The 17,053-nt window shown below is 38.7% G+C and overlaps 1 long non-coding RNA gene across 5 annotated transcripts in view; it reads left to right on the forward strand.

Moving 5' to 3' along the window:
- Positions 1-1,214: 1,214 nt before the first annotated feature.
- LOC142425772 (uncharacterized) overlaps positions 1,215-17,053 on the forward strand; it is a 131,138-nt gene continuing 115,299 nt past the window's right edge. For all 5 annotated transcript variants that reach the window (XR_012779698.1, XR_012779697.1, XR_012779699.1 and 2 more), the window contains exons 1-2: positions 1,215-1,472; positions 7,453-7,498. This is a non-coding gene — a long non-coding RNA (uncharacterized LOC142425772). The remainder of the gene's footprint in view (positions 1,473-7,452; positions 7,499-17,053) is intronic.

Genomic DNA, 17,053 nt, shown 5'->3' on the forward strand with positions numbered 1-17,053 from the left:
GAAAAAAGATTTTCTCCGTAAAAACTGAAAATCCCAGGCTCATTGTTTAACTCCAAGGCAACTGGTAGACTGAGTCCTTTAATATACAATAGCAAAATAAAGGAGCCTGTGCAAAGGAAGGCCAAAAGTTAGCTACAGAGCCCAGAGGCTATCAACATAACAAAGACCCCTTGAGCAAGTCTCAGTTTCAGAATAACTTAATTCAATTCCAGCTGGTGGGGGGAAGGGGGGAGCCTCTGAGCTATTAGAGCATCCATGGTCCTAGGAACAAGCTAGGACAAGTCCAGCTCTGCTCTCGGTGATCCTACACGCATCTTGGGATGTCCTGCCTGTCCTGGGGCTTTACATGGGGCTGAAGGAACATCATGCTTGGTTAAGTAGAGGGTCAGCAAAAAAAGACAAGAACTTTGACAAGATGGTTTGATATGGTAGCTGAAAAAATAGGTCCATATACAGGAATAATTATGAGATGGGCCTAGGACCAGGCAGTGTTCATTTTGTTGTACAAGGTGATATGAGTTAAAGCTGACTTGTAGGCATGTAACAACACAACAAAGCATCAAGGTCTTAAAAGTACATAACTTTCAATGTTATTATCATGTTATTACAATGTGTAAAATAAAGTTCTAGAAACCAATGCTATTAAAATGTTCAGAATGCTTCAAAATCATTCTGTATTAATAAATTAGTCTTAAATGCATGTTCTCTGGATATCTCAAATAAAATTAAAAGTGTTGGTAACTGGCTTAAATATCCAGGATGGCTTATTAAAACTCTAATTCGAGAGAGAGCGAGAAGAGCGCCTCCGACCTCGGTACCTGGAGCGCCTGAGGCAGGAGAGAAAGACGCGGAGTCTGGGGAGCACCCAGGCTGCAGGCCGGCGCTCAGGCTTCGGAGCGTGAAGAGCGTGCCGCGCCTGGAAAAGGCAGGGGCGTCTGTGGTTGGACTGCACTCGGCTGAGAGGGGAGTTCGAGGCCACAACAAGGGGCTAACTACCCGACGCAAGGTGGCCAGTAAGGAGAGTAAGAGGCCCTGCAGGGCGTCGCGCGTGGGCTGCGGGGGGCCGGGGGCGCGCCGGGCCTGGCACGCGGCGGGGAAAGGCGCGAATCTGCGTGCCGAGCGGGGCGGGGCCGGCGCGAGGCGGGGCGTCGCTCGCTCAAGGGCCCTGCGCGGGACAGGCCGCCGCGCCGCGCAGAGGCCGCCGGGCACTTCCGGCGCGGGAACGGCGGCGCGAGCTCCGCGCGCGCACGCGCCCACCGCCTCCGGGTTAAGGCCCAGGGCCTCGGGGTTTCCGGCGGGAGACGGGCCTGGCGCTGCTGGGGCTGCCGCGAGCGGGCCCCTGGGTATCGGCTGCGTGCGAATTTCTCTTCCCTGACGGGTTGGCACAGGTGCGGAAAGAGGCCCAACAATTTCTCATCTCGGTCTTGGCTTGAAGGCCGGGGGAATTACCGAATTCTGTAGACGCGGACAAGGTATCGATCTCAAAACGAGTGCGTAAATAAATTTGATAAATAAAAAAAACAGAAAAGCTCTAATTCATAAAGTTAAGCATCTCAGTATGTGGTTGACTACTTCCAGGTTTAGCTTGGCTCATTAGTTACATAAATGTAGGGATAAAAGGAAAGTGTCATGTCTACAAAATAGAAAAAGCAAAAAAGTTATATTTAGTAAGGCTACATTTATTTTCTCATGGGAAACACCAATTCACGTAGTGATCTATAAGGGAATGCTATTTATTTATTTATGGTTCAGTAATTCTTGACAAAGAAGCTTAAAGTAATCATTTAAAGCCTTTCTTACGCACATTTATGTATCTCACACTTACATGGGGTCTAAGTAGTGCAATAACTCTCACTTGAATAGGATGAATTCTATTCTAGATTAAGCATAAGATAACTTTAGAATTTATGTTGAATCTAGAGATGATGTGTGGTAAAGGACTTCGTATCTTTTAGAAATGTCAGGCTATAGAGTTTAGTAGAGTTGTGCAGTCTTGCTCTCTTCCTCACAGAATAATTTGCACTCTTCCATCTAAACTATAAACTAACCAAAAGGAATTGAAAGGTAGCCCTTACCCCTGCCTTAGTAGTTAAGAATGTCCCTCTGATATATACAATGAAGTTTATCTTATTTTCAGTGGAGAATGGTTGATCTTAATTGATAATTTATGTTAAATCTTAATCTATTATTTAAGCAGCCAGAATAATAAAGAGAAGGGAAAACTGTGTTGAGCAAGTCCTGGATCATACAGTATTATAAAAATAATATAATGACATTTGGGATCAGAAATAACAAACTATCCTGCAAGTTGGTCCCTTGATTATTTATTTATAATTAAATTTTAATTTTAAATTAGAAGATTAAATAATACAGAGGAATAATCCAATTACATTTTGTTGATTTATTTAAATATCTTTTGAGAGAGGGAACATAATATTTTTATACTAATAATTCAATATGAAATAAGTTGTATTTGTATATATACCTATAGTATTTAGGCCTTCCTATTGTATGAGTCATTAAAAAATAGTGTCATAATTCTAATTTTAAGGTACCCTAAATTTAAGCAGTCCACTGTGTTAGGAATTTTCATAAGTTTTTTTTTTTTTACTTTATCTGCCCTCTTGACCAATGCTTACCATTTTTGAGCATCAGAACATATTTACCAAATTCACTCCAGATTAATTCTCTTAGCAGTATTCAATAAACTTCCAAAATATTGTTTTCCCCTTTAGAAAAAAAGCCACCTGTTTGTAATCACATTGTAATATAACCTATAGGATCAATGAGTTCTGCCTATATCCATTCTCTTATCTGTGACAGAAAAGTACCCTCTTCCCTCAGCTGGATGTCTTAGTTAGACTGCACTGTACTTGCTTGCTAACTTTTCTCAGGTGGCAGAGCACTTTAATGCTGATGCCGACAAGAAAGCTTACCTTTTTATTCCATTTCACTATTTTATTGCAAATGCATATTATCAGATACATTAGAAATTGGACCTACATCTGCTTCCCTTATATCTCCACAGCATATGGATAAAATGAATGAGTGGGTTTTCCTTTCACTTGAAATAATCAATGTATATGACTTTGGCACAGAGTTGTAGCTATGAACAGAATGCATGAAGATTCCGCATTGCTCAAAGACGATGTTATAGAAACTCGGCCTCTCACATTTAGAAAATATGTATTCTGAAAATATTCTATCTAGAACTATAGACATTTACACAACTCAGGTGATATTTATGAAAAAATATGTATGTGTATATATGGCTAAATCTGTGAAAAATATAACCTGGGTAAAGGGGAAATCTCTCAGGGAAAGAAATCTCAGATATTTTCTATTAAACAAGTTATAGAAACGTGGTAGGACTATATATTATCAGTTGGAAAACGGATGAGATTCAAAAAAACAAGGTAGTCCTGGAAGGTTCCAGTTCTCCTAAATATTACTGTATATAATACAATGATATTTCAGAATGTTCATGTAAAAATTCTATTATGTCTTAGTACAATTTTTCCACCAATTTTAAAGTCCCTTCTTATTTATACACTATCTCATACTTTTAAGAATTCATATTTTGGTCAATTAAAATAAGTATCTCTTTTGACATGAATGAAAGTGACTGGGGTGAAAAGTGAAAGAGTTTAAAAACTACAGAGCCTCGTTCTTGGTTGATTGTGATCAGACTGAGAAGATCTGACAAATGGAATACCACACATCATTAAATAATAATGTGAAACACCTAGTGATGTGCATGGATATGTGAGACATTATGTTGAATGAAACTAGTCAATCACAAAGCACAAATACTGTATCAGACAACAGTTTAAAAAATTCAAGGTAAAGATTTTCATGTTTATAAACACATACATACATCTATACACACATACAGTTATACATATGTATATAAAACACATATGTATATGTATATTTGCCATCTATCTATCTATCTATCTATCTATCTATCATACAACATCAGACTTATAGTTACAGGGATGAAGGGTGCTAACTTGGGTGAAGAAGAGGATCATACACTACAAAAAAGCAGCGTGTGGTAAAATGGTTGGGGAGGGGATAGAGAAGCCTTTGGGGAATGTGATAACTTGTATAAGTAAATGAATAAACAAGGATGATCTTATATGTAAACCCCCATCTGATTCACAAAAAAAGTAAGAAGTCTGCGAAAATCTAAAACATCTGTTTCCCCATACACCATGCCATATACAGAATATATCAAATCAATAAGCACTTAAAGCCAGCTACAGGATGGATTAGTTACAAATTTCTTCCTCTCTGTCCATTTTCTTTCTAAGACCAATTATGTTGATACACATTTTCCAGTTAATAGTCCTATAATTTTTAATAATCTTTATATCTCTCTTATTTTGTTGTTTTCTTATTTCTTCTTATTTGGCATGATGTAAAACCTACAATATATTAATGAGAAATATCATAGGCATATCCTTGCTCTCATGGGTGTGTTCTGTTCTTATGTTCTTAATTAGAGCAATTGATCTATTAACAATAATCAAGTCGCCCTACAATTCCTATAATTTTGGTTTTGGAGGAGGGGAAGAAAGACCCAAAAGAGATTAAAAGAGGTTTATATCCAGTTTTACTTTTATGGTGAGGTATAGCATACTTACAGTTTGGGGGTTCTATTATAAACAAAAATATGAAGAAAGTAAAACACTAATACAGGTTATAACATCTCAGTAAAATATTCTCAAGTAACAAAGGAATGGAAAGGAAATGTGGGGTTGTTTGTAATTAATCAAGTTCCTTTAAAGTCATCAAGTATATTTGACATCAGATCTTAATACAAGAAAACTTTAAAGGGGAAAATGGAATGAAAATATGATGGAAAAATTTCCATAAGTTTTTGGGAACTTTCCTGTATTATTTCCAAACCCTACTGAACCCATTAAAATATACATAAATGACATTAATCCCAATATAGTTTATAATTCATATAAAATAAAAAATTTCATTCAGTGAAATTACTTCTTTCCATCCAATATGGGTATTTTTATGAGTCTGGTGTATGTTTATGATAAAATCTATATTAAAGAATTATACTAGATAGCATTTAATTTTTAACTTAATAATAACCTTAATCAAGACTGGATATTGAGACATGATGTCCCTCCCTGACCTATAGTGCTACAGTGGACAACACTGGAGAAACAGTGCTGGAATTGTGTCTGGTCTGACCCAACCACACAGGGGTGTAACACTAAGGGAATAAAACAGAGCAGCAAGGGGAGCAAAGCAATGAAATCTCTATGTAATACCAAAAAGAGACTTTGGGGCCAGAGCGTGGCAACCCATCACACCGGAAAACACTCCTAAAGATCAACAAACAGACCTGGAATCATTTATAGGCTTTTCTTTTTTTCTCATTCGTTTTTGTTGTTTTGTTTTCTTTTGTTTTTGTAGTTTTTGCTCTGTATTGTTTTTGTGCTTATTATTGTCTTTGCATGTCTATCTAGATAAGATAGGTGGGATAAACCATCCAGAGGAGAAAACAAGTGGACTGACAGTTCCAGGGAGACACGGGGGAATAGGAGGTAGGGGAAAGGAAGGGAGTGTCAACAAACCCAGAGACAAGGGACCAACAGTGATCTAAAATCGATGGCGAGAAGGTCATTAGATGCCTGATGGTGCTTAATCAAAGACAATGTAGTCAAGAGGAATTACTGTAACCTGAATTAAAGCCAAACATGATAGTGGGACAAGAGGAAAGTAAAAGGAAATAGAGGAAAGAACTAGGAGGCAAAGGACTTTTATAGAGGTCTAAGTACAGGCATGTACATATATAAATATATTTATATAAAAAAATAGGGAAATAGGTTTATATACATATATTTATATGTTAAGTATTAAGGCAGCTGACGGACATTGGGCCTCTACTCAAGTACTCCCTCAATGCAAGAAGACTTTGTTCTAATAAACCGGTATTCTGTGAAGCTCAGCTTCCCAACACGATAACTGAAAACAAAATGGGTGCATAAGAAAATGTGGTGAAGAAAGTTGATGGTGCCTGGCTATCAAAAGATGTAGCAACTGGTGTCTTAAAGGCTTGAAAGTAAAAAAGTGGTCATCTAGCTGGGAAGCAACAAAATTCAAATGGAGGAAGCACACCAGCCTGCGTGATCATGAGGTTTTGATAGGATCAGATATCAAGTACCAAAGACCCAGAACAAAAAAAATCATATTAATGCAAATGAGAGGAAACACCAAGTGGATACCTAAAGCCCATCTGTAGACAATTGGACATCCTCTCACAGAAGGGTTACAAAGAAGACAGGAGCCCATCAGGGTGCAGTGTAGCACCGGTGAAACACAACTCTCCTCAAGTTCTTTAATGCTCCCCCACCTTCCCCACTCTCATGATTCCAATTTTACCTTACAAATACAGCTAGACCAGAGCATGTACACTGGTACAGAGAAGAACGCAAAACACAGGGAATGCAGGACAGATTAAACCCCTCAGGACCAATAATGAGAGTAGCAATACCAGGAGGCTAAAGTAAAGGTGGCAAGCGATCACAATGATTGACATATAACCCCCTCCTAGGGGGCCGAACAACAGAAAAGTGGGTGAAAAGAGACAGCGGTCAGTGTAAGACATGAAAAAGAATAATAATTTATAAATTATCAATGGTTCATGAGAAAGGGACTGTGGGGGAGGGGGAAATGAGCTGATACTAAGGGCTCAAGTAGAAAGAAAATGTTTTCAAAATGATGATGGCAACATATGTGCAAATGTGCTTGACACCATGGATGTATGTATAGGTTTTGGTAAGAGCTGTAACAGACCCCAATAAAATGATTTTAAAAAGACTGGACATCTACAATGTTAGCTAATAAAATGGTAAAGAAAAGCAAACATCTAATGAAATATATAATTAATGTACTTCAGGCTAAGTCATTTTTGAGTTACCAATGAAGGCTAATCATTTTGTGTTTCAAAGTACATTTTATTGCTTGAGTTATTATAGTCTATTCCCTTAAGAAGAAACTCTACTAAGCCAGTTCTTCAATAAGTGATTTTGTCATCTTGTTTTAGACAAATTAACAGTGGTTTATTTTAGTTAATAGTTTATAACAATAACTCTAACTGATCATTGTAAATCAAAATGTCTGTTAAAATATCTCATTTAAAAGGAATTCACATTCACAAATGATACGTGTCTTTGAGAGGTAATATTATAAGTAAAATAATCAAAGTTTGAAATTTCTTATTTGCTTTTAAAAGTTTTTTTTAAAGCAACCTATGGATTACATAATTAATAATGAATTGTGTTCCCTAAAAGGATCCTGGCTTTGGTCTCCAGTCAGTGTTGTACTGGTAAGCATAAGTCTGTTGAAGGAAATGTCTGTCTGTTCTTTTAAATGTTCATAAAGTGTTGGTTTCTGAAGTGGGACATATCTTTACATCTGCAGGGGCAGTTGGTGGGTTCCAGCTCTTGACCTTGCAATTATCAAACGAGTAAGTAACCCACTGTTTCACCAGGTGGCTTTAGCTAATGCTTCTGAAAAGCTCCTCATGCTTCCTTGACTTGAAGTCTCAATACCTAACATGCCAAACCCCATTTCTGGTGAATTGTGTCGACACCTAAATTAGATCATTTAGATGAAATGTCACACTGTTGTGTGTGGAATATAACTTCATGAACTGTCAGAATGGAATCCTCCATGGAATAACTGGTATCACTGTTTAAGATAATTATGTAAACTGCTTTACTAGTTCTTACTGTTGCCCTGAGTATTATTAATACTGTCTCACTTTACTCCCCTAAATGATGACTGGAGGAAAAGCTTTTGTGGTATTGATAAAAGGATAAGCAGATGGATAAATAGAACTCATGAGAGAAGTCAGTGATAGATGCAACGATATGATGTGGTCAGTTGATATTGAATCAAGGTAAAAGCATTCAATGGAGATGGCCACCAGGTAGCAAGCCTAGGTCGAACTCCTCTGTGATTCCCAGAGTGGTCCCATCGTGAGACTGTCCTTTCTTCTTGAACTTAAAGTGTCAGCTGTAAAGATAAGTGTGAGTCTGGGTGGACTAGAGAAACAAATCCATAGATAGACATGTGTGTAAGGAAGTGGTTTATATACAGAGCAATTTGTACATTGAGAAAGCATCCCAACCCTGTCCAATCCAAGGCCATAAGTCTGATATTAGCCCATATGTCCAATACCAATCTATAAAGTCCTCTTAAGACTCATGAAACACATGCAATGAAGCCAAATGAAGGACGATTACAAGCCAGTGGGTAGGAAGCCTTTGGGTCCAGTGGCGTGGCAAGCAGCTCTGTGCTGGCAGGGGTCTCTATGTGGCTTTTCCGGCTTCTGAGGTTGCGTGGTTGCATCCATGTGGCTTGTCTTGTGCTATGTCTCCCAGTGGGTAACAGAGAGAGGTGTTTTTCGCCTCCAAGGAGCAAGTACTGGATTTCCCAGAATTCTCAGGAGAAGGTCATGCCCACATAGAGGTCTCAGTGGCTATCTCCAGATTGACAGGTTAGACTCCACCCCTACACTCTTAATCCTCAAATTGACACCTGACTACCACATGCACCAAGTTGTGTGTGTGTGTGTGTGTGTGTGTATTTCCTCCTAAGGAAAAAACAATCAAGATAAAAGCATCACAGGCAGAACTTTTTGCACCCCTCTCCCAGCCCCCAATTGAAGTATGTTTGAGCCACTTCTGAGTGTTCTGGTCTTTTCTGTGGCAGGGCCAAATCCTTCTAAAACTCTCTTCCATAGGATTCAGTGAAGCCCCTCCCCTCACGGGCACCCAGGAGGCCCGCGTGGAGGGTAGACTTCCTGGGCAGCCTAGCACAGACTTCTCCACAGCTCAGGCAACAATTTCTGTCATCTTTCTAAGTTCCCTTAGATTTCCTTAAGCTGTTTACCCTCAGCATCCCTCCCCTCCCAAGCAGACTTCATGGTCACTTCTGACAGACCAGCCTAGGTGCTGACCCAGTGAAAGAAGGAAATGGTCTCCACCCAAATCACAGGTTTTTTTTTTTGCTCCTTGGCTTTTACATTTGCCTTTTATTTTTATTATAAATTAATTTACTTTTGGGGGCCCTTCTTTCATGTCTTCCAGGGCCTCACTCCCTGCAGTTGCATTTCTGCAGGCACTATGGTTCTCTCAAAAAGCTTACTGCTAACACTCTGATTACCGAGATGTTACCAGATGTGAGAATGTTGTTGTTCTTCACATTGAGTGTAAACAATACTGAAGACTGCAATCCTTGATCCTCACCAGCACGTTCTTCAAGTCCCCAGCACATGGAAATACCCAAATTCAAGCCTCTGTGGAAGGCCCAATCTAAAATTCTTATTTTTAAACTAGCAATATTGTTTAAATGCCAATCAACTCCTGTTTCTTTCTTATTCAAGTTTCCCCAATTCTCCTAACCCTAGAAAACCTAAGAACTGTAGTGATTATGTATTGGGTGGTGATCCACATGGTGGGCAGTTTGAAACCACCAGTAGCCCTGCAGGAGAAAGACTGGGCTTTCTATTCCCATAAACAGTTGCAGTCTTGGGGACGCACACAGGGTCACGAGTCAGCAGTAAGTTTGTTTTTTGGTTTGGGAGCCCTGGGGGCACAGTGGAGGGTATGCATTGGCCTCCTAGCTACAAGTCAGCAGTTCAAATGTACCAGCTGTGTTGTAGGTGAATAAGGGAGCTTTCTACCTTATCTTTCCAATGAAGAGTTACAGACTTGGAAATTCACTGGGGCAGTTTTACCCTGTGCTATAGGGTCACTATGAGTTAGACGCACCTGGATTGCAGTGAAAGAGATTGCACACACTCTTCTTTGAGGCCTTAACTCACAATTGTTAATAATAAAACCAGAGCCCTTTGCCTATGGTTTCCAATGTGCTATGTGCTCTACCATCAAAGAGCAAACTGAAAAAATTAATTTAAAATTTATCACAGAGATTAAGTACTATTCTGTTTTAATTTTTAAACTTGTGATTGTAGTTCCTGTTCAAAAATATTTTATGCACACTGAGACACACACGGGGTTAAAAATAATGCTACAAACTCTAGAAATATTTTAAACCAGTGCAAAATATTAATCTAATTTTACTGATACATTTTCCATTTAGATCTACACTTTTCTGCAGGCAATGCTACAGCTCTCTAACTCAGCTCATAAAAACTGCGATCTGATTTACACTGGCAGTTTGGGTATCCTCAGAAGACACAGACAGCTTCCTTTTCAATGTTCTTTGAATTGAGGAACAATTCAAACAAAACTATTCAAAAATAAGCCTGAAGATGCAAGATAAAAGTTTTTGTAAGGAGGATAAGGTTTTCCAAATAAATTTTCTTAGGATACCACTGCTACCTATGCAGGACAAACAGATATATTGTGATGGGGGATGGGAGTGTGGAATTCCCTTGGCCAAATTTTCTTGGTTTCTTTTTCTCTAATGTAGTTTCCAGTTTTCATAAAGCCACTGTGATGGCCCTGTGTCCCTTGAGGAAATCTATGAAGAATATTCCTTTGGAATACCCCAATACAGTTAGCATAACCTTCTGAACTGACCTCTCTTATGAATTTAACTGGCCCATCGGGTCCTCTTGGAAGTCGCTGTTTTGATAGGACCTTGCTCTCTGTATCATATTGGTAAATTAAAGACCTATCTCAAGTTACAAATCACTCCATAAAATTATCTTCATTAGCTTCTATCTTGTTTAAAGATTAACAGAAAGATCAGCTTTTTGAGCTAACTGATCTTTGGGAACCCAGCCAGTTGAAGATTTCCTAACGACACTGTGAGTAGGAATCTACCCAGGCTTCCTAGAAGAGAAGACCAGGCAACGTACTTCCTTAAAGATGGAAGTCTCAGGGCAGCTCTGGTCTGTCATCTGGGCCCATCAGGAGTCAGACTCAACTGAAAGGCAACCTGCACACCTTTAGGTGGCGGCAGCTTCAAAGAGTTTGTGGAAAAAATGGAATGAAGAGATACTAATGGAATTTCTCAAAGACACTTTGGAACCACTGTGTGTGTGTGTATGTGTGTGTGTGTGTGTGTAGCTCGTATGATATTCAGCTTAAATATTGGGCTGTTAACCTCAAGGCCAGGAATTCAAAATTAGTAGTTCCTCCAGGACAAACCTATCAGGGCATCTTCTCCCATTAAGACTTCCAGTATCTGAAGTCCGAAGGGTGGAAGGGTGAGTTCTATTCCGTCCTATATGGTCTCTATTAGTGGCAATCAATTTGATGGTGGGAGATATATATATATATATATATATATATATATATATAATCTCATACATGTAAGGTTTGGACTCAAGCAGAAGTAAAGACATCCCTAAATGGTCATATTTGTTCTAAGTATCCATTTATTATAAAAACAAACACCAGTTTCTAAATTGCTGTGAATTAACTGCTATACATGGCAACTATCTGTGTATCAAAGCAAATCCGAGTTTAAGTGAGTTTTCAAAGCCGGATTTTGATGAGTCTCCTCATCTCAGGAATATCTGGGAGAACAGGAAGTGCTAACTTTTCCGTTAGCTAAGAATGTAGGCAACAAAAATAGTAAAAATAAACTCTATTTCTATTTATTTATTTATTTGCATATTCAAAAATATCTATGAAAGGCAGCACATGATATTAGAAATGATGGTTACTTGGGTGGCCGAGATGTAGACTGGTGTTAAAGAGAAAGCAGGGGCTGATCAATTAGTCACAATATGAGCTAATTGACTCAATGGAAGTGAATTTGGTTTGGGCTTTAATCTTCTTTCATTTTCATTGTAAGAAAATGTGCTCTCAGGGAGGAGATGAGCCAGTCAGAGTGCAGTGTAGCACCAATGAAACATACAACTTTCTTCTAGTTCCTAATTGCTTGCTTCTCCCGACTATCCTGATCCCAATTCTACCTTATAAATCCAGCTAGACCAGAGGATGGACTCTGGTACAGATCACAGCTGGAAACACAGGGAACCCAGGACAGATAAACACTTCAGGACCAATACTGAGAGTTGAGATACCAGGAGGGTACCAAGAAGGTGGGGAGAAAAGGGGAACCAATCACAAGGATCTACATATAACCCCCCCCTGGGGGACGGACAACAGAAAAGTGGGTGAAGGGAGACATAGGACAGTGTAAGACATGGAAAAACAATAGTAATTTATAAATTATCAAGTGTTTGTGAGGGAGGGAGGATGGGGAAGGCTGGAGAAAAGTGAGACCCTGATACCAAGGGCTCAAGTAGAAAGAAAATGTTTTGAGAATGATGATGGCAACAAATGTACAAATGTGCTTGACCCAAAGGATGGATGGATGAATTGTGATAAGAATTGTATGAACCCCAATAAAATGATTTATATAAAATAGAAAACATTGTGATTTTTTAAATGTATTTCCTATTAAAATTAAACACTTTAAATGTGTCATTTATTCAGTTTTGACTATTTTTCTTTCACTGATATGAACATCATTTATAAATATATATCTGCATAAATTTTTCTTAGGAGTGATTAATCTAATGTAGTACTATTTAAATGTGTACTTTTCAAAAAGATAGAAATAGAAACATCTGGGAAGTTGTTAAAAATACAAATTATCACTTTCCACCCCAGGCAGACTAAATCAAAATTTGAATAGGTGAGACTCAGGGCTCTGTGTTTCACAATCTCTACAGTTGATAACGTATTCCTGCTAAGTGAAAGGAAACATTTATGTACATTACACTAAGCTCTTCTTTAAGACAAGTATTAGTTTACCCTTTTAAAGCAAAACGTTTCTCACATGGTGAAAATATTATAAATATTTGGCATTTTATAAACTAATAGTTGAAAACTTCATAGTGTAATTTTGGTGTCTATTTATACTATTAAGGTTATACCCGTGTTCATACATTTAAAAGTCGTTCGTATTTTACTTCTGGTATTCTAACTTTATAAATTAATCGATACTTTATATAACTGAAATTATATAGCACAACCACATTTACATCTGTCTGATTTGTTAAACCTTTATTGCTGTGTCTTGTTGTAGCTCATTCGTTTTTCATTTATGTGAATGTACCAACATCTATTTATCTATTCAAATGATTAATGGTAGTTTGGTGCTATTATACATGGAGTGCATTCCATCACATGTTTTTGTAAATATATTAATCCTGGTTATATTGTGGACACATCTTATCCTTGAACATTCTGTATGAATTTACTGGCCTTGGTAAGTACTGACAAATAATATTTCAAAGTGGTTATAGCAAACACACCTGGACCTATGTACCTATGTAGGGTTTGTCTGTCTTTCTTTCTTTTCTTGATTTCTTGCTTTTTTCTCTTTCCTTTTCTTTCTTCAACCATATGTTTTCTTATTGTTAGGACTAGGGCATTGATGGTTTGCCTAATTATATGGGTTGGACATGGGAGGGAAGCTCAGGGAGAAGGCTATGGGGTCAATGGCCCGGAAGGTAGAGGTGGAAAAAGGAGGTGGGGAGAAGGGTGTGGTGAGCAGACAGCCTTATGGACAGGCAATCAACTAGGGAAGTGGAACCAGCATCTAATACAGGGTGGAGATCCTGTGAGTATTCGAGCAACACCAAACTAGTGGTTAGGAAACACTAAGAGATGGAGAACTGGGAAAGTGATGGTGGGGCAGGAGGAGGCAAAAGGAAACAGAGACAAGCTCGAGGAAGCAAAGGCATAGATAGGGAGAGCAACAGGTGTGCACCTATGTAAATAAATACATTAATCCATACCAATAGTGGTATTGCCTACGTACGTATATTTAAAAGGCAATTCACTGAGGCTGCAGATGGGCCTTGGGCCTTGGCTCATACCTTCCTTCAACACAAGAACACTTTGTTCTAATTGACATTATGTGATGTTCACCACCACTCCACCCCCACTACATGATCACTGAAGACAAAGTGGGTGCATAAGCAGATGTGGTGAAGACAGAGGATAGTGTAAGTCTATTAAAATATATAGTGTCTGGGTCCTTAAAGGCTTGAAGTTAAGCAAGCGGCTATCCAACAGTGAAGCAACAAGCCCACATGGAAGAAGCACATCAGCTGGTGCAATCTTGAGGTGTCATCAAGACCTGGCAATGGGCATCAGAAGATTCACAACCAACAGCAAGCAAACAAACAAACAAACAAAAATGCATTGGTGAGAATGGAGGGGGTTGTGAGCAGAGACCTAAAGCCCCTCTATGGGCAACGGAACATCCTCTCACAGAGGGTTCACAGGGAGGGGGTGAGTCAATTATGGTGCAGTACAGCACTAATGGGTCATGTAATATACCTCTGATCCCTTCAGGCCTCCTCATGCCCCACTATCATGACCCCAGTGCAGCTTCTCCTAGATTAGACTGGAGCATGTACATAGGTACAGGCAAAAGATAAAACTCACAACACATAGAACCCAGGAAAAGGAATGGGAACAGAGATAACAAAAGGGTAGGGGGGAGGGGAGGAGAGGTGAGAAGGGAAGGGAACACCAACCACAATAAATGGCACATAACCACATCCCACCATTCAGAGGGGAGGACAGCAGAAACCAGAGGGGAAGGGAGCCAGTGGTCTGTGTGAATTTTGAAAATAATTAAAATCTAAAACCTATCAAGGGACCATGAGAGTTGGGGTTAGGGGTAAGGGAGAGAAAAAAAGAGGAACTGATCCCCAGGGCTCAATGGAAAGTAAATGTCTAGAAAAGAACGATGGAATATATGTACGAATATATTTGATACAATTGACGTATGGATTTTAACAAGAGTTGTAAGAGCCCCCAGCAAAATGATTTTTAAAATTACTATCATATTAGCAGTGCAAGCAAGTTCTTTACTGTTCCAAAGCCTTAACAGCATTTTGTGTACCAGCCTTTTTTAATTTTGGCCCTTCCTGTGATGTGTACTTATCTCTCATTTAAGTTTAATTGCATTTTGCCTATGACTAATAAAGCTGACCATTTTTTCAGGCTTGATTTTAATATCTCTTTAAATGAAGTGTTCGTTCTCCAGGGGAGGCCATACCTATAACCTATGGTTGGGTAATAGGAGGTACACTGTCACCTACCTTCATTACTGCACACTGAACACAACTCTGAGAGTGGGGGTCCAAACCCACAGGCCTCCATGGAGTGAGGAAAACCTAGGTTGTAACTAACTGCTCCCTCATTCAATGTATCCTGAAAAATCTGAACTCCATTTCTTGCACTTATCTCCAAGAGTAGGACACATTAATCATTTAAATGAAATTTTTTATTTAAAATATGCTTCTAGGAACCTCAACCTATCCACAAGCCCCAGGCACAGTCCTAACACAACCCCCAAAGTTTTGGAACTCTATGACTTAGCCATCATCTGTCATTGAAGGGTCACACTAAGTCCTAGCTCTATTTAAGAATAATTAGTCACACAGGCTGGTGTGTTTCCTCCATGTGGGCTTTGTTGCTTCTGAGCTAGATGGCCGCTTGTTTACCTGCAAGCCTTTAAGACCCCAGATGCTATATATTTTGATAGCCGGGCACCATCAGCTTTCTAATAATAAGTTAATAAATTATCAAGGGTTCATGAGGGAGGGGGGAATGAGGAGGGAGGAGAAAACAGGAGTTGATACAAAGGGCTTAAGTGAAGAACAAATATTTTGAGAATGCTGAGGTCAATAAATGTACAAATGTGCTTGACACAACTGATGTATATATGGATTGTGATAAGAGTTGTAGGAGCCCTCAATAAAAAGATTTTTAAAAAAAGAACAGTAAAACTCACATCATGACCCTGCTTGATACCCTCAGGAAGGGAACACCGAAGATAAGGTTCTATAGCACAATGTGGAAAAGGAATTAGATGGGGCCCGGCTATCAAAGTAGTGTCCGGGGTCTTAAAGACTTGTCTCCAAACAAGCAGACTTCTAAGCGAAATGTCAACTAAGTCTACATGGAAAAAGCACACCATCATCAGTCACCAAAGGATTGTAAAGAATGCAAGCTGAAATCAAAGGAGGGATTAGGATCAGCGGGACCCCAAGATTCATGTATGAGAACTACACAGGAAATAATTCTCTGATGAACTCCATCTATCCACAACAGAAGGATGGGAGGAAAGTGGTTACTAAACAGAGTGCATTGGAGAGATGAGCATAGAAGATCAAAGGCATAAATCAGACTTGAACAGGTTCAGCTCTGTCAGTCGATCCCCTTCTGATGCATGCTGAACCTGATCTGATTTTCAATATTTTCTGTATTTTTGTTTTGTTTTTGTTTGTTCAGATCTCACTGGAAAGGGCTTAGACACAAATAAATGTATGGACCATCTTACTATGTGTACATCTAGTAAAGAAAACCTAAGGGTAGATGGCTTTATAGATTTCTCTAATAAGCTCTCCAAATTATTTAGATCAAAATAACTTAATTTGTAAATCCTGAAAGATAATTTCATTTTGTAACCTAGAATTATATAATGCATATATGCAAGTTGAATGTAATATTAGGAAATAAAACAGTGTAATTCATTATGCTAATAACTGGTAACAATTGTGCAACACTGCTATATGTGATTGAACCGTGGAAGGTTATGATATCTGTAAGAGCTCCCAATAAAATGATTAATTTTATAAAAGAAAAAATACTTTTCTATTATAATTTCTATCTCTAAGAAAAATATATGAACATTTTCTTTTTAAAATTTTTGTGTGTGTGAGTGTTCATAGAACAGCTTATTAGATCATACATTTGTCATTCATGCACACTTTTCATCTCATTCATTGCAATCCCTTTAACGGACCATTCCTTATGCCGCTTCCTCCCTAACAATGTCTATGTCTTTATTTCTCTATTTTCTTTTTAACCTTTTTCAACTCTATTCTTGGGTAAATGTTGCCCTTTCAGAAGTAAATAATTATTATAAAGTTTATATACCTTGTTAATGATAATGTTCCCTGTGGTAATTACAGAATTTTATATCAAACTAAAGTTCAGGCATGGAGTCTAGCCTGCAAATCAGATCTCAGCCTGTTTGTGTCTTCTTGTGGGCATGACCTCACCGT

The sequence above is a fragment of the Tenrec ecaudatus genome, chromosome 14 (genome assembly GCF_050624435.1).
Source record: "Tenrec ecaudatus isolate mTenEca1 chromosome 14, mTenEca1.hap1, whole genome shotgun sequence".
In the NCBI taxonomy this organism is placed as follows: domain Eukaryota; kingdom Metazoa; phylum Chordata; class Mammalia; order Afrosoricida; family Tenrecidae; genus Tenrec; species Tenrec ecaudatus.